Source organism: Protopterus annectens, chromosome 11.part0 (assembly GCF_019279795.1).
Source record: "Protopterus annectens isolate FY-2018-M chromosome 11.part0, PAN1.0, whole genome shotgun sequence".
NCBI lineage: Eukaryota > Metazoa > Chordata > Ceratodontiformes > Protopteridae > Protopterus > Protopterus annectens.
The window spans coordinates 493,691,206-493,715,626 of NC_056745.1; the positions used below are offsets into that span (position 1 = coordinate 493,691,206).

General features: G+C 42.4%; 1 protein-coding gene across 3 annotated transcripts in view; it reads left to right on the forward strand.

Annotated features, from left to right (window-relative positions):
* Positions 1-24,421, forward strand: part of LGR5 (leucine rich repeat containing G protein-coupled receptor 5) — a 1,626,452-nt gene that overhangs the window by 1,417,077 nt on the left and 184,954 nt on the right. The gene's annotated exons all lie outside the window — the stretch shown is intronic.

Sequence of the window (24,421 nt, forward strand, 5' to 3'; positions counted from 1 at the left end):
CAAGCAGAACAAGGGCTATTGGATACAGAGTGGTTAAGGCAGTTTTGAGCAGCTTTAAGTGGGTTTGCGCAGGTTTGCGTGAAGCTAAGCAGTGCTAAGGTATGGTTAAACATACGGGCGCTTACACCATGTAGACTTTGCTTAACAGTGCGCAAATGTGCTTAGCTGTTATATTGCAGCAATGCTGACACCTGCTAAGCATGGCTCAGCCCTGGTAACCTGTGCTCAAATTCCAGTCTGATAATATAGCAGGGTAATGACACCTGTAATAAGTGTATGTAATGCCATGTACCTAACATGCATCTATGTGCTGTTAGTACAGTAGCAAGGGGTGTGAGTGTCATGTCTGGGACACTCAAGTATATAAGACCTGTAAAGCACTCTTTTCCATGTGAATGTATTACATACAAGGGTAGCATGCTGTCATGCCGGCATGTAGTGTATCATGGCGGTCCTACTGTTGAAAGTGTTTCCCAGGCAAGAGTATATTGCTAAATGTAATACTGACAACAAGCACCCCTGCAGGCATAGCTGGACTGTGAGGCCTCACTGTCATGTTCCTGGTGTGTGAGCTGTGTCACATTATATATCCCCTACTGGATAATGATCTGACATATGGAAAGTAACTGTAGACTACTGTCTGTACAGCAGATGTCAGTGAGGGCTCCAAACATATAGTAATGACAGGCATACTGGTGTTAGAAATCTATCTGTTGACAAAGTCATTCTACTGCATAGCTGCTTGCCAAGATGATGTCTGTCAGTCCCTGTACATATGTGCAGATGTCAGGTATCCAGCTTGGATACATACATGCAACCTATGCTTGACTGACATGTCTGCCCAGCTGTGTTATAACTGGCATATATAGGAGACAACACCCTGTACGCACCACATGCCACAGGTACCTCCACTACACTACCACAGTAAACAGAACATGCTTGGGTACAGGTCTCCATCACAGCCACTAACCATGTGTTGTAATACATGTTGCATACATGTCAACTGGATCACCTCAGTGGCCATTTGCAGGAGGCACCCATAGGATTGGCTGATGCATGTCACTCTTACCCTGATGGTCACCACAGTGGTGTATGTCTGCTGGAACATAGCAGGTGGCATGATACCACTGTACACACACCCCTACACTTCACACCTCTTCATGGACAATAGGCAGGTACACACCTATGACCACCTGCAGCACTGCACCCCAGTACTGACAAATGTGTATGTGTGCATTACTGAGGATAGCAGTGTCTGTGTGTTAGTACACCTGTAGTTGGGAATACCATGAGGGCCTTCACACCCACCACAACACTCATTGCCATAGTAAGATTTGGCTGCTGCTGTACCGGACATTACATGTACCCTGGTACGCTCCTCTCCCTAATGGCTACATGAGCCTTGCAGTACCAGCACAACAGTGTTGCACAAATGGGTCAATAGGCATGGGATACCACTGAGTTCTGGCAAGTGTGTGTACGTGTGCATGTCTGTATATCTGTAGGGTACAGCATTCTGAGGCCACATGCTCCTATTACAATACACATTGTCACACAGTAGTATGGATAGTGTTGCTGTTTCCCATAGGTGAAGCATGACAACGCAACACCCTACTATGCCTGTGGCATGTGCATTAGATGCATATCCCTGTAGTACCACTGTTGGGATGTACAATGGGTTGTATCGCAGTTGTGGGCAATGTGTGATGTTGGGTATGTCAGAGTGCCATCGTGGGTTCCAGTGAGTTCAATATCCACTGTGGGATGTGGGTGCTGTTTACATTACACCATGGTACACCCAGTATAGGTCCCATGTACCACTGTATGGTGACCACTGTCAACATCAACCATACAGGTAACTGATACCACAATCCAGCCCAGTTATGCATGTGCTGTGTGCAGCCTACCTGTAACACATTGGACACACTGACAAGTTATTTAGCACTAACAGACCCAGGTCTCTCGGATGTGTGTCTGCCTGTTATGTGTCTGTTAATGTGTATATGATGGTATGTCACACTATGTATTGTCCATATACAACCATTACATCCCCCATTACCATATTTTACATGTCTGGGGACATTATGCATGTAACATGTAACCTGGAACACACCTCACCCTAAACTCTGTGTGGTGTGTGCAATGAAAGACACATACTTCAGTAGCACTACATACCTAGGTAGGGGTCTATTCCAAGTGTTGCCAAGTAAGAGTGTGCATGTATGTGGATGGATCTACATCAGGTTGCTGATTATACATGTCCCAGCGGGTCACCTGTCCATGTGGCACAGGCAGTAAGCGTTATACAAATCTGTGACGTGTTCAACTGTACCCAGGATATGTCGCAGCCATGGTGTCACCACAGTGCCATACCCCTTGTGGAATATGACTGCAGACCATCCTCCTGCTGACACATGTACACCTACAACACAAGTGGATAACACTATGGAGACCACAATCACTCAGTGTTACTAACAGCTATAATGCATCATGGCTGGACAGCTACACTACCTGACATGTATGGATTAAACATTACTCCTGACAACATGTTACATAGCAGTACATTGGTACACTGTAATGCCGTCACTGTGTGCATCAGAACCATATTAGCCTGTCCCTGCATCAATGTCATGGATGACAGGGATGTGGCACAGGTATCATCATATGCACAGGGTTTGTTGTTGGTTTGCCAGAGACTGAGGGTGGGCCATACATTTGATATCATGTGTGTGGGTGAGGGGTGTAATTAGCTGAAATGGGCGTGGTGATGTGGTGTGTGTAGTATGGGGTTGCCCTAGGTGTGTTCATATAGTGTGTGGGTATGCATGCACATAATTATGCCATGAGGCTGACCTATACAGATGTTTCTTGGACAGCTGCAGACCATACCTGGCAGGGTGTGCAGTTCACCGCCTCTGACCATGGGCATGTGGACTGTGCCTGACAGGGGTTCCATGGGCACGTCCAGGTACAGGCCTCAATGTGCTACTCTCTCCTGATGATGACAGATGTCTGCTGGAACCAGGTCCCTCCTGGGACTGCCCAGGGCCATGTGGACCTGGCCTGCTGTGGTGTGGTGTGGATAGCACCCCCAACTGCAGTGCTGGGGCTGGTACTGCCACTATGGGAGTGCCTTGGTATCCCAGTGTGTTCACATTGACTGCCAGCTGTTGGTGCTGCTGGTGTACGTCCACGCGGCCATCGCCCCACTCTCACCACATGTTTGAGCATGGACAAACCAAGGTCGATGAGGCCCACCATCTCCCCAATTGTCTATCCATGACCTCGGTATAATCACAGAGGGCACCAGCAAGTTCATGGAAGTTGTCGCTTGCAGATGAGAGAGCAGCCCTCTGCAGCCTCAGGCCCTATCTGATGTACAGTTCCATACGTACCTGCGCCCCCATGACAGCCTGAAACTTGTGCCTGGTGGTACCAGTTGTGGCACTTCTGCCAGGGGCATGATGCCCAGCGGCCCTGCCATGAGCACCCTGGTACAGCTGCTTATATGGTGCCCTGCCGGACATCCAGCTATGCCTGCTGTGACCAGACACACTAGGCATAGATACCACACTCTCCTGTGCACTGCCACCAACCGCCAACTGTCCCTCTGCTATGGCCACTGGTGATGGGGTATGTATAGGCACTGTAACTGTGTGCAGGGTTGGGGTGGCAAAGAGAAAGATTTCAAACGATGGTACAGTTTCAGCCTCTGACAACCCCGCCTGTGCCTCAACAGTACTATCATCTTCGGTGTCTGTATGGACACCAGCATCAGATTGCATACAGGAGGGACCCTGACCCACCTCGCCACCTGTGGGGGGAAAACAAGAAATGCACTTTAAGACCTGTACAGCATTGTATAACAGTGTACACACACACACACACACACACACACACACACACACACACACACACACACACACATTTCACCTTAATACCTACCTGATTCTGAGTTTATAGACAGTCCCATGTTTATTAACATAAGTTCCCCATCCCGCATCACACTTGGTAACATACACTCATTAATACCACTCATTAACGTATCATTCCTCTAAATGCCTAGACGAGTGATCACAATGCAAGAACTGTTACTCCATTACCTCCTTGCCTTGAGTGGAGTAGGTTTTACATGGCCACACTGCTGTCATCCAGTGTTCACCCTGGGTATGTCCAGACATCATACGCATTACCCCTATATGTTAGGGGCTACTGCGTTCACTCCATAATGTCATGCACTGGAGTGTCATATGTCACTATTGCTCAGTACATGCCAGATCTGCTGCTCAATCACCTTATCATGTGGGTAACAGTAATATATGGAAACACTCCCTGGTGTTGTCTAGTAATTCCCCAATGCATATGTAGTGCTGCATATGTGGGTTGTCATTCAGCTTTCTGCTGATTACAATATTAAGGGTATACGTAGTGTCTACTTTCCCTCCCAATGCATGTTCCATGCTACAGACCTTATTATACCATCAGCTGTCCTGTGATTACATATCAGACAAGTATTTCTGGTGTCTCATTTGTCAGTCCATGTCCATGTACTGCACGATCCCAAAGGGAAGTGCTGGCATATGAACAACCCCACAATCACACATGTGCATACATGGACAGCCACACAAACACACACACATGCACGCACACATCCTACATGCATCAACCTCCTTCACTCCATCAGATTGCACTTACAGACAAAATAACCCCCCACACACACACACACACACACACACACACACACACACACACACACACACACCTACAGGTGAGGTTGCACAAAGATAGTACATACAGTCCTCCCATTACCCATCTATCAACATGCATAACATATGGTACTTAACAGCATGCAGTGCAGCCATAGTCAATCCATGCTAGCAACAGTATACATGTGTGTGATGCATGGGCTGTGTTAGTAGATGATGCCCCTTCCCCTGGAAAACACTGCACCCATCTACACAGTATTACTGTGCACCTGTTCTGCACCCTGCTATGTACTGTGCACCAAACCTCACAGGTGTACAAACCATTGCTGAATGTGTATTACTGTGTCAGTTATGTCTGCTTTGCTGCTCACAGCCCCTATTTGTTTGTTCGACACATACCTAGGATGATATGTGGACAGATGTCATCTGTGAATGCCTGCTGTCTGATTTACAGATGTCATCATCAGCGGTGTATGTATGAGCAATACAATACTATTACACTGACAACCATCAGAACTCACCATGTCTGCTCTAATGGTCACAGCCCCCATGTGTTTGAGTGACACATACCTGGGATGATATGTGGACAGATGTCATTTGCGAATGCCTGATGTCTGATTTACAGATCTCAACATCAGCGGTGCATTTATGACCAATATGATACGATTACACTGACACCCGTCAGACCTTACCATGGCTATGGGGAGTGTACACACCCTTATTGATATGACGCACTCTTCCTTGATATGCCATGGGACCACATCACCGCATATATTAACATTGTATGAGCCTGATATGTGACATATGTCCTGTACATTCACATGCAGTGTCTAAGAAATGTGTTAGGTGTGCACATGCTAACTACAATGCATACACTCCATGGGTGCATATGTGTGCACACCCTTATCATGACGGTTTGTTGTACCTATTGTTATGTGTACTACAGCAGTCACTATTCCTGGCAGGGGTATACTAGCATGGGTCATCTGCATTTACCAGTATATGGTCAGTCTGTGCTACACATGTCCCCCAACTCTGCATGATTGCAAGGTCTACTCGTGCACATACCTTGGAGTTCACACACTACCATCAATATTGCTGTGGAGTTGGGTTACATCTGACACCTGACTGTGTGCAGATACAGCCATTCTTAGCATCCTTAAGATCCCTGCTGCAGTGCACTGGTGTGTCATGATGACGCACCCTCCCCACCTTCAGCCTTTTTGCAGATGTTTGACAACTATGGCCTACACATGTGTATCAGTTTGCAGTGTCCCAAACACTGAACACCATGTGTAACAGCCTAGTCCCAGATAATAATGTGGACCACAGTATTATGTTATGCTATAGTGTAGATCTGTAACAGTTGCCATTGTAATACTGGTATAAACACTGTTGTAGCACTGTATAAGGGTGATGTTTCACACATTTCCATACTGTAGGCCATGTGTCCCACCATTATGTTCATCCCTGTGGACACATTTTGCAATGACAAGATGTTAGTTATCTTGCAGGTGTCTGACATACCCTTCAGATACCCCATCATGGTCACCACTGTGATGCACTGCATTTAACAGCAACAATACGTGAACATGTACAGCACGCATTATGGGTAGGTGTGTTAGATGTGTGCATGGAATATACCATAGCCATTACGTGCCCGGTGTATTGGCAAGCATGAACATAAACCATACTCACCAGCTACAGCCTGCTGCCTTGGTGGTATACCAGAGGGACCTACATAAGAGTGTGAGAGATGTGATGCCAGTGGCCACAGCTGTGGCATTGCTACAGGGTGGGTACAGCATTACAGTACATCAACAGTACAAGTCCACAATACTACCGCTTATGCACATATGTTTATTACTACTACGCAGCAAAAGACTATATATATGACATCTCACATATGCATGATCTACCTGTACAGATGTGGATGCATATGCAACAGTGGTCTACTGATGTGCCCTGTGGCCTAACCTGCATACTCCTCAGCTGGTATGTGGGTAGCACCCACCTCCACAATGGTCTCTACCAGTTGTTGGGTGTGCGGGTGGGAAGGTGCCATGAGGCTGGCGAGGAGCTCCTCAACACATGTCAGGGGGGATGGATGGCATGACCCCCCCCCATTGTGAGGTGATCCCCCCAGACTGCAGCAGCATGCCAATGGGCATTGCGAAGCAGGTCAGTACAATGATGCTGGACTTGCTCATAACTGTGGTTATGCAGGCCAACATCATTGACCCTGTGGAATGGATCGTTCGACAAGGAGGTCCACTCCTGCTGCTCATGGGCTGTCCTGCCAAAGAGAACTTGGTAGTGCTGTATCTGGAAGTTCAGTATGACCTCATTTTCCACCGCTGAATACCCTGGTAAACCGCCGTGGGACATCTTGCCTGAAAGACATAAAGATGGAAACAGGTCTGAGCAACTCATACAGCAAGGTTACCATAGTTCTTAATACACATCTTTGTCTCCCCCCACCACCATATCAGCAACAACATACTGTTCACACAACTCAATAGGTACGGCTACAGCTTACCTACCATTGGGACATATATTGTATTGTACCACGCTTTGTGCTACTTGTTTGTAGCCATCTTCCCTGTGGGGACACAATCATTGCTGGTCTGTTATAGACTATTTCACCTGCATGCCATTGTCAGGGCCACTATGGTTCCATATATGCATGTGGAATGCTTCCTATGTGATTGCTACACAAATGTCATTCTGTGTTATTGGGGATATTTATGCATGCTGTTGGACAAGTTCCGGGATTGTATGGACTATTACTACCCACATATGTTCTATGACACAATAGCATATTTAGGGAATAGTTTCCAGCAGAACCACCACTCCCACCTCATCTGGCCATGTTACCAGGCCACATCACATGTGGGACCCACCCTGGGGCCTCATCTACTGCTCCAGCACTACCTTCAGGTGTAACCACCTCAGGGGATGGTGCCCCCCCCCCCACTGGGGGCACACACAGACATGATCCTGTTACCCGAGGTCAGATCCAAGGTCTGTTCCATAGAGGCTCCACAGAAACTTGTGGGATGTGATACAGCACCTTAAGGCCCCCAGTACACAATCACAGGGTCCACATGCTCCTCCTGCTCAGCCTCCAGGTCAGGCACCTTCAGGACCATGGAACTGCTGTTGTGACTAGCAATGGGTGGGGGCCTTGTTCCCATTGTTTCCATATGGGGGCTCATGGGGCTTCCACATCGCAGACCACACACACCATCTAGGGTGTGTACCCACCACATGAGTCATATACCACCCCTGTAGGATGTCCTCTATAATCTACCAACTGAACCACTTATATATATATATATATATATATATATATATATATATATATATATATATATATATATATATATATGTATATATATATATATATATATATATATATATATATATATATAGATGTATGCATATGTGTGTATATATATATATATATATATATATATATATATATATATATATATATATATTTATAGATATTTATATATCTATTTAGATAGAAATATATACACACAAACACATGCTATTGTAACCTGATAGTAACTTTTTTTGCTGACTGTAATGGGACTTTGTTACATTTTATTCACTGAGGAGCTTTTCTACCCAGGTCTCTGCTGAAAATAAGCCAAATGCTGAGTCAGACTAACATGGTTAACACATGTAAAATAAATAAATACATAAATAAATGTATACATCTACATGTTTAAATACATTTCCTGGACTGTTGAATGACTGTGCTGGATGATATTTTTGTGAAAACATCAGGGTTATGTATATCTGACATGGCTTAGTGATAAATTACTTTTGCTATGGTGTGCAGGGTCCTGGTTTGAGCCTTGCAGAGGCTATTTATTTTGTTGCTGGGCAGAACAAGGGCCATTGGATACAGAGTGATTAAGGCACTTTTAAGCAGTTGTAAGCGGATTTGTGTGTGGGCTTGTGCGGAGGTAAGCACTGCTAACTTCCGGTTACAGTTTCTTATACTGATTTAGTTTCTCAATTGCTTAACTTGTGTAGGCATTGCTTACCCCATGCAAACAAGCTTAAACCCGCTTACTGCTGCTTAAAAATGCTTACTCTGCTTAACCCCGCACTAATTTATTTAAAAGAAATGAAAAAGGGTTGATAGGAAAGTGGTGAAAAAGGGGCACAAAGAGGGAAAGACAGTAGAGAAAATAGCTAGGGATGTGCAGGAAGGGTGTAGGGAAGGTCCATAGCTGCCCATTTCTTCTACAACAACAGCTGTGCATATAAACTGAATTTGGAGATAGATTTGGACACTCATACCCCTGAAAGAGGGGTGAGGACAACAATAATAATATGTTGTTAAACCAATTAGACCAGATTACATGAGTCCAGTGGATCAGGTGCAAAATGGACAGCTATGTATAGGGTGAGATTTTTTTGGGGGGGACAGATTGCTCTTTTTTTTCAGGTGAGAGTGGGATGCTGGAGAGGGATAGTAGGTATATTTGGGGAGTTAGGTTGGGTAGGTTAACAGACAAGACAAACAAGATGCATACAGGGGTGGTATATGACACTTGTGGGGGGTAAACACCTTGATGAGGAGGGATGTTGGGAAATCGGAAGCCCATGAGCCCCATAGTGGAAACAGTGGGACTGAGGTCCCCACCCATTGGCAGTCACCACTGCACCTTCACAGCCCTGAAGGTGGCTCTGCTGGAGGCTGAGTAGGAGGGCAGGCCAACCCTCTAGTTGGGACACACAGCCCTCAAGCTGGCGTAGCAGATCTCCGACCTCCCTGCGGAGCTCGCTACACACCATGACCCGGACCTGGCAATGGGTGACAGATTCCTGTCCGCGCCCACTCCCAGGGGGGATCCCATCCCATAAGGTGGCTCCACCTGAAGGTGATGCAGGACAAAAGCACGAGGAGGTCCCGGGTTGGAACCCAGACGTGCCCAGTGCCATGGCCAGCTGAGGTGGGACAGGTGGGTCCACCAGGACCAGCCCTCCCAAATGTGCTATGGCGTTTACATTTTATCAACATATGTGGGTTAGTAATAGTCAACACATTCCAGGATTAGGTATAACAGCATGCACAGATATTCTCATTAACCCAAACACCAGATATAGAACAGTTGCATAGCAAACAGAACACAATGCATATATGGGACCACAGTGGTCATTACAACAGCATGCAGGTACATTGATGGCAGCATGCCACCAATGTGGGAGTATTTCAACATGGCACTTGCATAGAAACAAATTTAAATAATTATTAAACAATAGGACATATGTCCCAACAGTAGAGTTAATTCAGCACATACCAATTGAGTTGTGTATTTAGCTTATTGTTGCAGATATGGTGAGGGGAGAGAAAGATGTCAATTAACAACTAGTATATTCCTGTAGTTTGCATTACTTTCCTAGTCAATGCTGTGATCTGTACCATACATGTATTAGTACACTGCCCTATTGCCTTAGTTTGGACAGTGGTATGACTGTCGACAACTATATACATGAACTGCATTTTACCTGCAGTATACACTTCTTACCTGGTACACCTGTGGAGGTATTGTTTGTTAACACTACCTAACTGTTTCTATACATACTCCCAGATTCCAGGTTGATGTTATGCACATACCTGTCCATCTTTTTTTGCACACACTCTGGGCATGTCTTCGCCACATGCAGGTGAACTGGGACATATTTTGACTATTGCCCTCTTAAACCTTTAGTGACTTGTACAATGACAGGTGTGTCTTAGTTGACATTTTCCAAAAATGTACAGGTCTGACAGTCAGTTATATGACATGAAATGCTGCCTACATATCAGAAGGTAGCACACTGATAAGGCAGGGGGACAGGGTAACAGCCAACAGATATGGGCCAAATAACTGGACATTCTGGACATTTCTGTATAGTTGCGGGGTATGATTATGCATACAGCTTACTACCACTCCCAGGATTCAAACCATGGCTGTGTCTGCTAAAAATAAAACACTGTCCATCACAGTTGAGTGTGCTATATAGATATTGTTGTGTATCTCTTGTCTGATTTCTGTCTATAATTCTTCTGTGGTTTTACATTCTGACCTTGTAATTACAACACTCTTATACAGGATTTCCTAGACAGTTGTATTATGTAGTACAGTGTGGGTGACAGTGATGAGTGATACCTTATTATTCTGATCAGCTACAAGACTAACAATGCCATACAATACCAGAGTAAACAGTACCAGTACAGGATATCAATCTTTTACTTATAGGCATAGTGTTCGTATCTGACAGACCTGTGGGAGCAATGTTTGTTAGCACTACCTGCATGTTGCCACAAATATTACCAGTTTCCACATTAGTATTATGCACATACATCTCACTTTGTTACTGTACACACACTGGTCACAGCTTGACAACGTGGGGGTGGAGGTGGGACATACTTGGCTACTTACTCTCATAACATTTTGGGGAGTTGCTAGAGTGACAGGTTTGTTCTTATAGATGTCTGACAATCAGTTGTATGTCTTGTTTGCTGCCTAAATGACTGGGATCATCCCACTGATTTGCCAGGGGGACAGGGTGAGAGGTAGCAGATATGGGCCGATTTACTGGACAGTCTGGTCATATCTGTACACTTGTGGGGTATGATTCTGCATACAGCTTACTACCACTCCCAGGATTCAAACCATGGCTGTGTCTGCTAAAAATAAAACACTGTCCATCACAGTTGAGTGTGCTATATAGATATTGCTGTGTATCTCTTGTCTGATTTCTGTCTATAATTCTCCTGTGGTTTTACAGTCTGACCTTGTAATTACAACACTCTTATACAGGATTTCCTAGAGAGTTGTATTCTGTAGTACAGTGTGAGTGACAGTAATACCTTATTATTCTGAGCGACTGCAACACTAACAATGCCATACAATACCAGAGTAAACAGTACCGGTACAGAGTATCAATCTTTTATTTATAGGGAAAGTGTTCGTATCTGACAGACCTGTGGGAGGAATGTTTGTTAGCACTACCTGAATGTTGCCACACAAATTACCAGTTTCCACATTACTATTATGCACATACATCTCACTCTGCTACTGTACACACTCTGGTCACAGCTTGACAACATATGGGTGGAGTTGGGACATACTTGGCAAATTACCCTCATAACATTTTGGGGAGTTGCTAGAGTGACAGGTTTGTTCTTACAGATGTCTGACATTCAGTTGTATGTCTTGTTTGCTGCCTAAACATCTGGGATCATCCCACTGATTTGCCAGGGGGACAGGGTGACAGGCAGCAGCTATGGGCCGATTTACTGAACATTCTGGACATATCTGTACAGTTGTTGAGGATGATTTTGCATACAGCCTACTACCACTCCCAGAATTCGAACCATGGCTGTGTGTGCAAAAAATCCAACAGTTCATGTCACAGTTGAGTGTGGTATTTGAGTTTTGTTGACTGTTTTTTCAGTGTTTTCTGTCTAAGCCTTTCTCAGTTTTACTATTTGACCTCTTGGGATTACAGCAGTCATATACAGACATTCCTACACATTTTATTTATGTAGCACAGTGTGGGTAATAGTGTTTACTACAACAGTACTATTAAGTGATTGCAACTCTACATTACCATATGATACCAGAGTGAACACATGAACTCCAGCAGTTAGACCTTTATTGTCAGGCTATTATGCTTTTATTTACATATAACCTATATGGGAATCTTCCTGCCCTAGTCTCTGGTGTATGCAGTACATGCCTTAAACAATACAGGTTTTATACAGGCAATTAACTTACTACTACTTTTAGATTTATTTCCTATGACAGTACATGCAAGAGTATTACTAACCTGTGTCGTGTCACAACCACTGCAGTCTACAGCCATGGGCTTCCTGGTTCGCAGCCCACTCACCTGCTGCTGTGAAAGACATAAGAGGACTATTTAGCCATACCTATCCATAATATACATTAGCTGGCAATTATTAAGCAGGTAATGGACTGATACTTACACACGGCTGGGACATCCCCTGTCTTCCTAGCCTCTTGGATCCACTGATCCAAGAGATTTCCCTTTCTCCACTTCAGGTCGGCATAGTGATGCCTGACCTGCTCACCAGTTTGGGGTATGCCAGTGACACTGGTGAGGTCATGGGTGAGATGGTCCCAGGCTTCCGCTTTGTATTGGGAACCCTGGTACTGGCCTTGCAGCAGTCTCTTGTCATGCTCTTTCACAAGGAGTCCTGTCATGACTCTGGACTCCTGGATGCCCCAGTGCTGCACCTGAAAGCGCACACCCTCTCCCATTCCAGACATAGTGTCTACAATGGGAAGCTACAACCAGTTATGAGATGTATTCCTGCCTGTGTGTTTAAATAGGGCCGGTTTCCCACACTTTGCTGTGATTTGACGGTTTTGAAAATGTTAAGCTATGGGCAAACCTGCTTTCCTAAGGTTGGCATTGCTTAAAGGGGTATACCAATGGGCAGACTGAGTTAGCTGGCCTACACAAGAATACACCTACTAAGCTTGGCTGTGCAATACTTAGCGTTGCTTAATATTTAATTCGCATTACATTTGCATTTTGGCATTGGTTTATTATTCATTACATGTTATGTGTTTGGTATTCATGATCCACGTAGCACACTGTATGGGGTCCTTGTATTAATTAGGGGATTTCAACACTTTATTACAATGACACTTCACATCTGGGCTTAATGCAGTACTCCAGTTTACATATTTATGTCCTGTAGTAGGTTGTACAATATAAAACTGTATATAGATTCCTTTCACATGTTCAGTTTGTATTCCCTATAGTGAGGATCTGTTTGGTGATACTTCAGTCTTATGTACTGCATGATGGCTTAGTGGTTAACTTCTGTGACTATAATGTACAGGGTCCTGGGTTCAAGACCTGCAAAGGCTGTTTATATTTTTTCTGGCCAGAACAGCAGCTGATGCATACAGAGTGATTAAGGCACTTGTCAGCAGGTCTGCATGGGTTTGCTTGAAGGTAAGCAATGCTAACCTCCGGTTAAATACACTTACAGAGTGTTAGCTTCAATATTGCTTAACCTGTGTGCACATTACTTACCCCCATGCAAACAGGATTAAACTCACTTACTACTGCTTAGATATGCTTATTCCCACTTACTACTGCTTAATTATGCTTACTCTTCCTTACTAGTGCTTACTCCAGCTTACCACTGCACTAATTTAGACAGTAATGTCTAATGGTTCTTGGGAAGGCGGTGGATTTGGCAACTGTATGGAGTTATCATTCATTACACATTTTACCTTCTATTTGTATCCCTGATTCCTGTGTACATATACTGTATGGGGCATTTGTGATTATCTGTGGACATTATGACAATGACACCTGACATCTGCATTTAATGCAGTACTCCATTTCACAAATATATGTTATGTCATAGGGTATGCAACAAAATAAATTGATCATAAAGTGATTTGACATAGAAAATGGATTGCACTGGAGTGGGACTCGAACCAGGAATGACTGCTTGTAAAGCGAATGCTGTACCCACTACACTATGGCTGTACTGCTTCATTTGCATATATCTTGCTTTTTATCCTCTTGTGCCATTTTAGCTGCATTAACTGTAGCTAAGCAATGGGCAAACCTGCGCAACTACGGTTAAATTTAATCTGTTTTATAAAAAAAAACATCCTTATATTTAATGTTTTAACTATTGTTCATAGGTTCATACTAAGCTAACTGCCCTTGCGAGCCTTTTCAAGCCTAGCCAATTATCCCTTGTGAGACTCAAACTCTGCACCTTGTGTTTGTAAGGCAAACACCTTAACCATTAGGCCACCAAATATTTCTGGGGGTATGTGAACACTTATGAGTGGTCTCACTTATTCTTATTCATACACTGCTGTTCTTCATTGCAGGGGCATGTATATTCTGAGAGCTCTGCTCTCAGACACGGCCCCTGCACTCGTACATGCTCCGTGTCCGTTTAGGAGCTCAGGCAGCACGCCTTCATTGATATGCATGGTGTGCTGCCGTCCTGCTCCTAAATGGCCACTTCCTTGTAGGACTAAGCTTGTCCTGCACAGAAGGATAGTGAATCCAGGGGTGTGTTTACATGCCATTTCTTACATTATTGAAATATTGCAGCAAATTCTTTATTGAAGTAAAACTTGTGTACATAAAGTGCTTATGTATGCAATGGGAGTAGTCATTTGGGAAGTGCTTGTGTACTTGGAAAGAGTGATATGAGTAGTACTTACGCATACTTCAGTTGAATTCATATGGCAAGTGCTTGTGACTTTGTGAAGTGCATCTCTCAAGTTCTGTTCATGCAATACGTACTGTACAGTTCTAAAAATACCATTATTTTCTGTAATTATAAGATTGTAATATGTCAATTTATTTTCATTGTTCATAAATCCATTAATAAATACATCTTTTTGTAACCCAGTACATGATTTACAGAGCTACATATACAGATGAGGTTTAATAAACATATGTCACATTTATATATATTATGAAGATCTGTTAACACATTACTCATATCCATCCTTTTTAAAAAGATGCCTGTATGATTATAAACATGTTCATGATTTCCTCTGCATTTCGTAATAGCAACTATATTTCAGGTACACATTTCTTTCTCAGAATACCTCTAGTTATCCCAACTTATTAAATGTTTTTTTTTATTATTTTTAATGTGACTCAATGAAGTAGTGAACATTATAAACAAGTTTTTTTAGTATGACATCCAGCCATAAACTACCCGTATCAGATAAAATACTAAATGTTTTATTTAATAAAACTTAATGCCTTATAAGTATTAAAAGTTAAAACTCAATTGTAAGCACTTTCATTCCTTCAATTTATTGCAAGAAACTTCATCAGACAAATTACAGCCTTGTTCCATTATGATTTTAGTGGAAGAACGTAACTCAGTCAATCATAGTCACATCCCCAATGCTTTTTTTAGAACCTATAAAATTCCCCTCTCAATCACCTCCTCAGTGCCTTTAATTTCAATCTAGTCATAATCGACACATTAAAATAAAATGGAGTTAGCCTGGCAGATCCGCTTGAATGGTATTGGCCAGGCTGGAATTGGCATTAAGTTTTATTAAATAAAATGTTTAGTATTTTATCTGATGCGGGTCATTTGTCGCTGGATATCATACTACGTTCTGGGTTTGGTTGGTGTTTGAATTTCACTGCAGTTTTCTAGTTTTTTTTTTTTTTTTTTTTACTTACAATAGAACACATTGGTCAGCTTGTCAGTGTTATGCTTCTGCAAATCATCATACTGGTGAAGACACTGCTGGCCAGAGTGGATTATACCTGTCAGAGGTGACAGGCATTCACCAAACACCTGGCAAATATCCATTTTTCCATGTATTGTGTTTTGTGCATGCCTCAGTCTTATCCTAGTATGAATCATTGAGAATTTACAGCATTATTATAGTCTCCTTGTTGGACCAGCTAGTAGTGTAGCCTCTTGCCTTCACAGGTGCTGCCATCTTGCCAGAACAACAATGAGGAAAGTATTTTCAGGGATGTATTAATGGGGGTTAGAACCACTCCCTGTGAGGTGTGACATTACCTTAACCAAACCCTTTTTACCAGCATGGTCATTACAACAGCTTTTAATACTATTGGCAAGTTTGGTTTAACCTTTCCCTTGAATGCTTGATTAAAATGGAAATAATATAATTAATGATTTGTATTGATAATACTTATCGGTAAAGACTATTTTTGTGCCATAACACCAGTATGTCTCATGTGGCATAGCATATTTTTTCCTTTATTTATTTCTTTATTTATTGTTGGAGGATTGCTGGAAATAAATGCCACCATGTGTGTTATTTTTAGGATTTATGAAGTTATGATTTGTGTGGGGTGTTAGGGTGTGTCACACAATGTTGGATAGGCAGGGATTACTCTTCAGATTGCTGCAGACCTGACATTTAGATTACTCCATTTTGTTTTTCTTAACTACATTTTTATTTTGGTTATTCTAGGACCATTCACATGTTCCCACACCAAGTTTGGGACAGCTGTGGAGTGCTGCAGACTGTGGAGCCATCCACAGTGTGTCCATGTCATTCTGATATGCATTCATGTTACTTTGGTCACGTGTTCATGAGTGATGAAAAGCCAACATTCATCAATACATCTTGGGACTCATTTGTGTGCTACTATGATTTATAGAGATGAATGCAAATTAGTTTTAATTTGTATCTAACACATGTAAATGGCTCTGAATTTCCACCGATAAGTTGAGCAGAGCCATATTAATTCGCCATTAGCCAAGATAGGTGTCAATTACATTAAGATACTGCAGACTTAATACAGTAAGGAAATATATTTTTAAATATAATTTAATAAGAAACACAAAAATATTATTTCATTATTGAATTAATTGTCATTTGTAATGGATTTACATGCATGATGTTCAGGTTATGATAGGATTGACTTATTGTTAGAACTGCATCATTTTGAAGCTGGATTTCATGACAGCAGCGGTGGAAATGATTATTACTGATAACAGAAAATTATCATTGCTGTGGTATAATTTACTGATTATGCATATATGTGTATAAATCCAGTAATTTACTACTGAAGTTCTACAGTACTAAGGATATCAACAGGCATGTGTGTTGAAGTGGAGATTTTTGTAGTGACAGTGATGAATAATAAATGGCAGTATTATAGGACAAGGATGTTTTTTGTGACAAAAGTCATTGCATTCATTGCTCTTCTCCAAAAAAAAGGAAGCCAATCTGGTGGTCCCCTGCTATAAACAATCTATACAGCAGAAGGAAGAAACTGTTGCAGAAAAGAGGAAAATCCCAGGATGCAAAAAACTCCCTCACCAGCCTCAGTAAGAAGCTGAGATCCCTCATAAAATCCTCAAAAGCTAGTTATGAAAATAAAATTGCCAAAGATTCCAAAGACAACCACAAGGCATTCTATAGTTATGTCAAGAATCTAAATGGCAATGCTCAGATCTGCTCTGAGCTACAACAGAATGGCATTACATATACTGATCCCAAGGATATTGCCAATATCCTGGCAGATCAATTTAGTGCCAACTTCACCCCCCTCTCACCCCTAAAGGCCCATCTCAATACCAAAAGATTGCCAAATTCTGGTAATCACGGCCACACAGGTAGAAACCACACTCTCCAAAGCTAAGAATACAGCATCCATGGGACCAGATGACATCCCAGGCTGTGTACTACATGAAATACAAAATGAACTGGCACCTCACCTAAGTGTCATGTTTAATCATAGCCTCACCTCAGGCTTCGTTCCCACTGAGTGACACACAGCTAAAGTTATCCCACTCCACAAGGGGGGATCCACCTTGGATCCCGGGAACTACCGTTCCATCAGTCTGACAAGCCTGATCTCCAAGGGCATGGAACGCATTATCATGGAACTTATAAACAAAGACATTGGCAACCTTCAAACACTGGACCCCACCCAGTTTGGATTTGTGAAGGGCTGATCTTGTCTCCTGAATATGATTGACTTCTTCGAATCAGTCTCCAGAGCTGTGGACGAGAGTAAGGCAGTCCACACAGCCTATCTGGACCTTGCCAAGGCCTTCAACACCATCCCCCACTCTGGAATCATAGATAAACTTACTAAGCTGGGCATAAATCCCTAAGTCACTCGATGGGTTGCCAACTGGCTTACTGACAGAACCCAGACTGTAAAAGTAGCCGATTCCAAATCCATCTCCAGGCAAGTGACAAGTGGAGTACCTCAGGGTTCAGTCCTGGGACCACTCTTGTTTGGCATCTACTTCTCTGAAGTACAGGCCAACACTAAGGGACTCTGGCTAACAAAGTTCCCAGATGACTGCAAACTGGGAGCCATTATTGAATCCCCAAATGATGTGGATATTCAACAAAAGAGCCTTACAGAAACAGATGCCTGGTGCCAGAGCCATGGGCTCAAGCTTAATGCCAAGAAATGTATAGTTATCCCCTTTGGAAAAAAACAGGTACCCAGTACACTAAACATTGAAAGTGTGATGAGAGACTTAGGGACACAGGTGGACAGTGGTCTCACTTTCAATAACCACATCGCCACAACAGTCAGGAAATCTTTCTATGTGGCACATCTCATCACTAAGGGCTTTTCATCCAGAAAAAAGGAGGTCATTGTCCCACTGTACTCATCCCTCATTAGACCCATTATAGAGTATAATGCCCCATTTGGTATGTACGTCACAAGACATCTGCAACAGCTGGAAAGGCCACAGAAATATCTCACTAAAAGAATCACAGGCCTAAAGCAGATGCCATATGCTGACCGTCTAATAAAACTCCAGCTATACTCTGTGGCATATCGTCTACTACGAGGCGATCTCTGCTTAACATACAAGGCCATGTCAAATCCTGAGCTGTTGGACATGCTCCACTTAAAGAAATCCCAATCCCTCAGAGCCACATGCTCCAGGAATCTAAACCTTGTCATCACAATGCACAAAACATGCTGGAGGGATAGGTTCCTAACCCAGAGACTCCCCATACTCTGGGATAGACTGCCCATACATGTCAAGCAGAGTGCCTCCTTGGCCCTCTTCAAAAGGAACCTTGATGATTGGATGTGAGATAGGAAATTCACCCCAGGGATCATGTCAGTCACCCTGCTAGACAGGGGTCCAGAGAAGTAAATACTGTGGGAAGAAATATCCAGGGAATTGTTATGGCTAGGCTTTTTATAGGCCCTAGGGCCAGTAGCCTAGTACCAACCTATGAACCTATAAATGAAATACAAGTAATATATGGTAATTTTACATGGCTATATTGGTATTTCTGTATGTAATTATATGGTTTGTGTTAAGTAACATTTTTATTTATTGTGGGACTGCAGGAAGAATTGGCCAGTGTTTTGCAATTTAAAAGCTGATTACATCCATAGGTTTATAGATTAGTACTAGGCTAACTGCCCTTGCAAGCCATTTTAAGCCTAGCTAATTATCCCTTATGAGACTCAAACCCTGCACCTTGTGTTTGTAAGGCAAACACCTTAACCATTAGGCCACCCTCCTAACCATCAGTAATCCAAACAGTATTGTCACACTTTATGACTGTGACCATTTTATTTTCTCATATAATACTAGAACGTAAGGGATCAAAGCAGAGAAAGGATAACTTCAGCCATGAGGAAATCCTCCCCTCACAACAGCACTTAGGACATATGGAGGACTTCTTTTTAGTAAAGGGGGGCCCAGGCAAACTGAGAAGAACAAGGCCTTGAGTTAAGTAGTTGTTGAAATTAATGCAGTGGGTGATATAGTGCAAGAAAAGGGCAAATGGTATGGTAGCATGTGCTAGAAGCAAGGCTAGACAGAATGCAATTTCCTGTACCATGACAAGAGGGAGCAACAAGTCTTATTCAATTGACACCAGATGAGGAATACCTTCTATCCATCTGTGGTGATGACTATGACACACAAGATGGTAGAACAGGATTAATTAGAGGTGGCATGAATACTGCCCCATCTTACCAATATCTGCAGCAGCTGCAACACGCATCTGCTCATGAAGACCAGTTTAAAATTAGTAACATACATTTATATAGAGAGAACTGAATGCTGACAAGGAAATATGTTATTAAACACATCACAACTGATTGTTAGGTGAACTTTGTGTATCAGCAAAGAATGAAAATGAAGACAATGTGCATGGTAAGTATCCCACTCACCCTCTAGTAAACATACTGTATGCTATCACATTATTGTTGTTGTTCTTCTTCTTCTTTTGGCTTTTCCTGGTTTCTGCTTGAATTGGTTATTCCTTCCTTGACTTTCTGCTTGAATTGGTTATTCCTTCCTTGACTTTCTGCTTGAATTGGTTATTCCTTCCTTGACTTTCTGCTTGAATTGGTTATTCCTTCCTTGACTTTCTGCTTGAACTGGTTATTCCTTCCTTGACCTACGTTCTTTTTCTTGGTTTTGTTTTGTTTGGTGGTTTTTCAGTGTTTTCCTGTTTAGGGGTCACCACAGCGGAACTCTGGTCCACTAATGATTGGCAGTAGATTTTTACGGTGCCAGCGCTATGCCCAACCTTCAACGAAGGCACGCCCATTCACGCATATCACATTATTGTTAATGTTTTCAAATAACATTTTACATGGTCAGCATAAGAAACAAACAGTTCAAATATACCAATAAGTCTGGATGATATCTGCAGCAGAATGGGTTTTGCTGCTGCTGATGATGATGATAATAACATAGTTATATTTATGAGGCAGCCTGAGGAAAATGGCAGACAGTTCCTCATTTTAATGTTAGAATCTGTCACCTCACGACATGTTAGTAACTCTGCAGAAAGTAACAGTACATCATAAAGTCAAGAACAAGCTGAAATGCCACTCAAGTTTGTACAGGAAACACACCTGCACCTTTACACCAGTATCTCCAAACCGAGAGGAACACTTTGAGGATGATGCAGGCATTCAGAAGTAACAGTGTCCACAGTGACATCTTTACAAAGGGTAGCCAAGAGCAGGAATTTCTTATAGCTACCTTAGGATACATGTAAAGCATTGGTGGCCCAACAGGATATGTGCCATGACATTGTAAGGGCTCAGAGCACTGCCAGAGTGAGTCAGCTAGAAATTATGAAAGTGCTCCAGGGTATGAGTGATGATTTCCAGCACTACTTGGAAATAACAGACAGTAGGGATAATGCCATGATCACACTGAAGCGTAGTACAGTGGCACACCAAGCATCAGTGGCCACCTCCATTTGTACACTAATTAGGACATACCAGAATCAAGCTGGAGTCAGTCTTGCAAGGGGTAGAGGAGGGGGTACTGTCAGGACACATGGGAGGAGATCACATTATAATACTGTTGCTTCTCAGGAAAGTAATGTCAGTAGACAAGGTGAACAACTGGAACACATTTTACACAGGTCACGTAAGTTGCAGCAGGAGCATCTGCATTAGGTAGGTCGTGACATCAGACCAACTCACCTTATAGTTCTCATGATAGCATCTCCTCAAATCATTTGCAACATCACCTATCCTATGTATAGGAGAAGTGTAGGACTCATTTGATTTTGAACTACTGGGAATCAGCTTCAAAGACACAGCTGTTTGTATGACTGGAATGGGGGTTGGAGAGAGCTGCAAATGTATGTATGTATTTTATCCCTGGAAAACTAGTATGTACACCATCAATGAAAAGCAGACAAAAAGCAATGCTACATGGATTACCATTCCTACTGGTAGCAGTTACCTACAACATAAAAGTAGTAATGAACAAACATTTGCAGGAGAAATATATCATAAGCAAATGGCACATTAAAATGCGTACCCTGCCATGTAAACTTTCACTGCTGCTGCTTCACCCTCTCCACTGCACAAATGATGATAGCTTTTTATGTTTCTGAAGTCAAAATTAATTTGATGTGCAGTATGACAGAACGATCTAAGAGCCAATGGCATATTGTAAAAAAAAACAGTATAAGTCATTTTCCTTACCTTTGCAATGCATTAACTCAGGAAGTATTTCCACTGCTGACAAAACTCATTACTTTTGTATAATTAAGTAGTAATTAAAGTGGAATGTATTCATGAAAGCAGACATACATGTGAATTACTTTCTATATGATGTCTTACAACATCACTATGCAGGAGTCCGTGAGCACTCATTCATGACAGTAACACAAGTATTATTTTCTAACAGATAATAAAAAAATATTTTAAGATGAGAAATAGTGACAGCAGACCATGCACCAACAGCATAGCCCAGATATCACTGCATACATCAATTGTAGTCTGCATGTTTTTTACAATAAAGGAAATACTAAGCTGAATGTCATGGTCCCTAGTTCTGGACAAGATGTGACAGCTTTACCTGTGCAGTCACATGCTGTGCATGAGCCTGGTGCACAGGGTCCTTTACTACTGCTGCCGGCTGGTCATCATTAGTCATAGTGGGCCTGGAACTCAGAGCGGAAGTAACAACATGGGTTACTTCACCACCAGGCCAGTACATGATTATGTTATGCAGAATGTAACATGCAGTAAACATCCTGCATGCAGTGGCTGGGTCATACTGAAGGGCACAGCAGACTCATCCAGCCACCTGAAATGGCTCTTCAGGTGGCCAAAGACCCTCTCAATAACTGTCTGGGTCTGGAACAGGGATTTGGTATACATCTCCTGTGCAAATACACTTGGATTTTTCACTGGTTTCACAAGCCATGGCTCCAGTGGATATTCAGCATTACCTAAAAAAAGATAGAGAGAAAAGTGAGAGAGACAAAAGAAAAAAACAGTATTCAGCAATACACTTTAACATTAATAATTAGTTAAATACAATATAAAAACATTTTCCACTGACCAACAAGGTGACTACTGGGCATTCCACCATGCAGGAAGAGGCAGTAGACTGATATAGTGTGCTAGATATGGGAATCATGTGCACTGCCAGGATGCCGGGCAGAGACCCTTATAATATCCCTGTCCACTCTAAACCTATCAAGGATTTCCAGATTATCAAAGTTGTAATGAGTAATCCTTGACTTATATTTTCACCTTCTTGGCCAGTGAGCGCTGCAGGGCACAAGCAGTTTTGGCACAGCCAAGACAGGCAACTCAGACCTGGAAGGAGCAAAGCTAGCAGCAAGTGACACCATTGTCACCATCTGCAGCTCTGGTAAATTTGACAAGGTTTCTTTTTATATAGTGTATCTGCAACCAGTGAAGAAAAGTGGGAAAATTTGCCTATGACTCACAAATGGTGTAAATCATACTTCACTAGCATATGAAGATTTACATCACTTGACATTTACATGTGATTATTTGTGCATTTGCATACATCCATTCAGGGTCATCACACACTGGCACAAATGGGCTCTATAAATCACAGCTCAGCTGCACTCATCCACTAACATCTCTGATAGTCTCAGTACATTTGTGTAACTGACTATGAATACCATCCTTGGTCTTTTTTCAGTTAATAACGGTATGGCTCTGCACAATCATTCCTGAATTTAAAAGCAACAGCCAGCCTCATATGTCCCACAGATGCTGAATTGGTTAACAAGGCTGAAATGTACTCAACAGGGCAAGTTGTTTGCTGATAAATACCTTTCCTCCACAAAGAGGTCCTTTTTTTACTCAAAGACATTTTTATTAAAAACACAAAGATGTCCCTTTTGACTGCACTCTTAACATTGCTTTTTGTACAGGCGTACCAAATTTTAAGGGTTCTGTTTCCAGATACATTGTAGCATAAGATCCCAACTTGATCTTAGCTCACACAAAAGGGATTTGTTCTCAAGCACTTGCAGGTGCTTCAATCCCTGAATTATCCATCCACCAAGGACTCTGATCCCAGACTTTTTTGCACCCAAACACAGATCTTATCTCTGAAAAAAGCATTCAATGGCTCTTTGACCCTCTGCTTTCTTTACTTTTCTGCTGTATTCCTGTCATTACAAGCTCTTTCCTCTTTTTGATTCCTTTTCTGGCTGTCTCTTTTCTGCTGTTCCCTTGTCAGCTTTTTCTCAACGTGCTGTGCTGATTAGCCTGACTAAAAATACTGAAAATTTTACAGAAAGTAGAATGATTTCAGACAGGTAGGGACATGTTATGATTATGTAGATCTGAGATGAAAAAAGTGCCAAAGGTTTGTTCATGCCCAGTAATTTAACTGGTCTGCACCAATTAAACTTGTCAAACTGATGGTTTGTATTTCA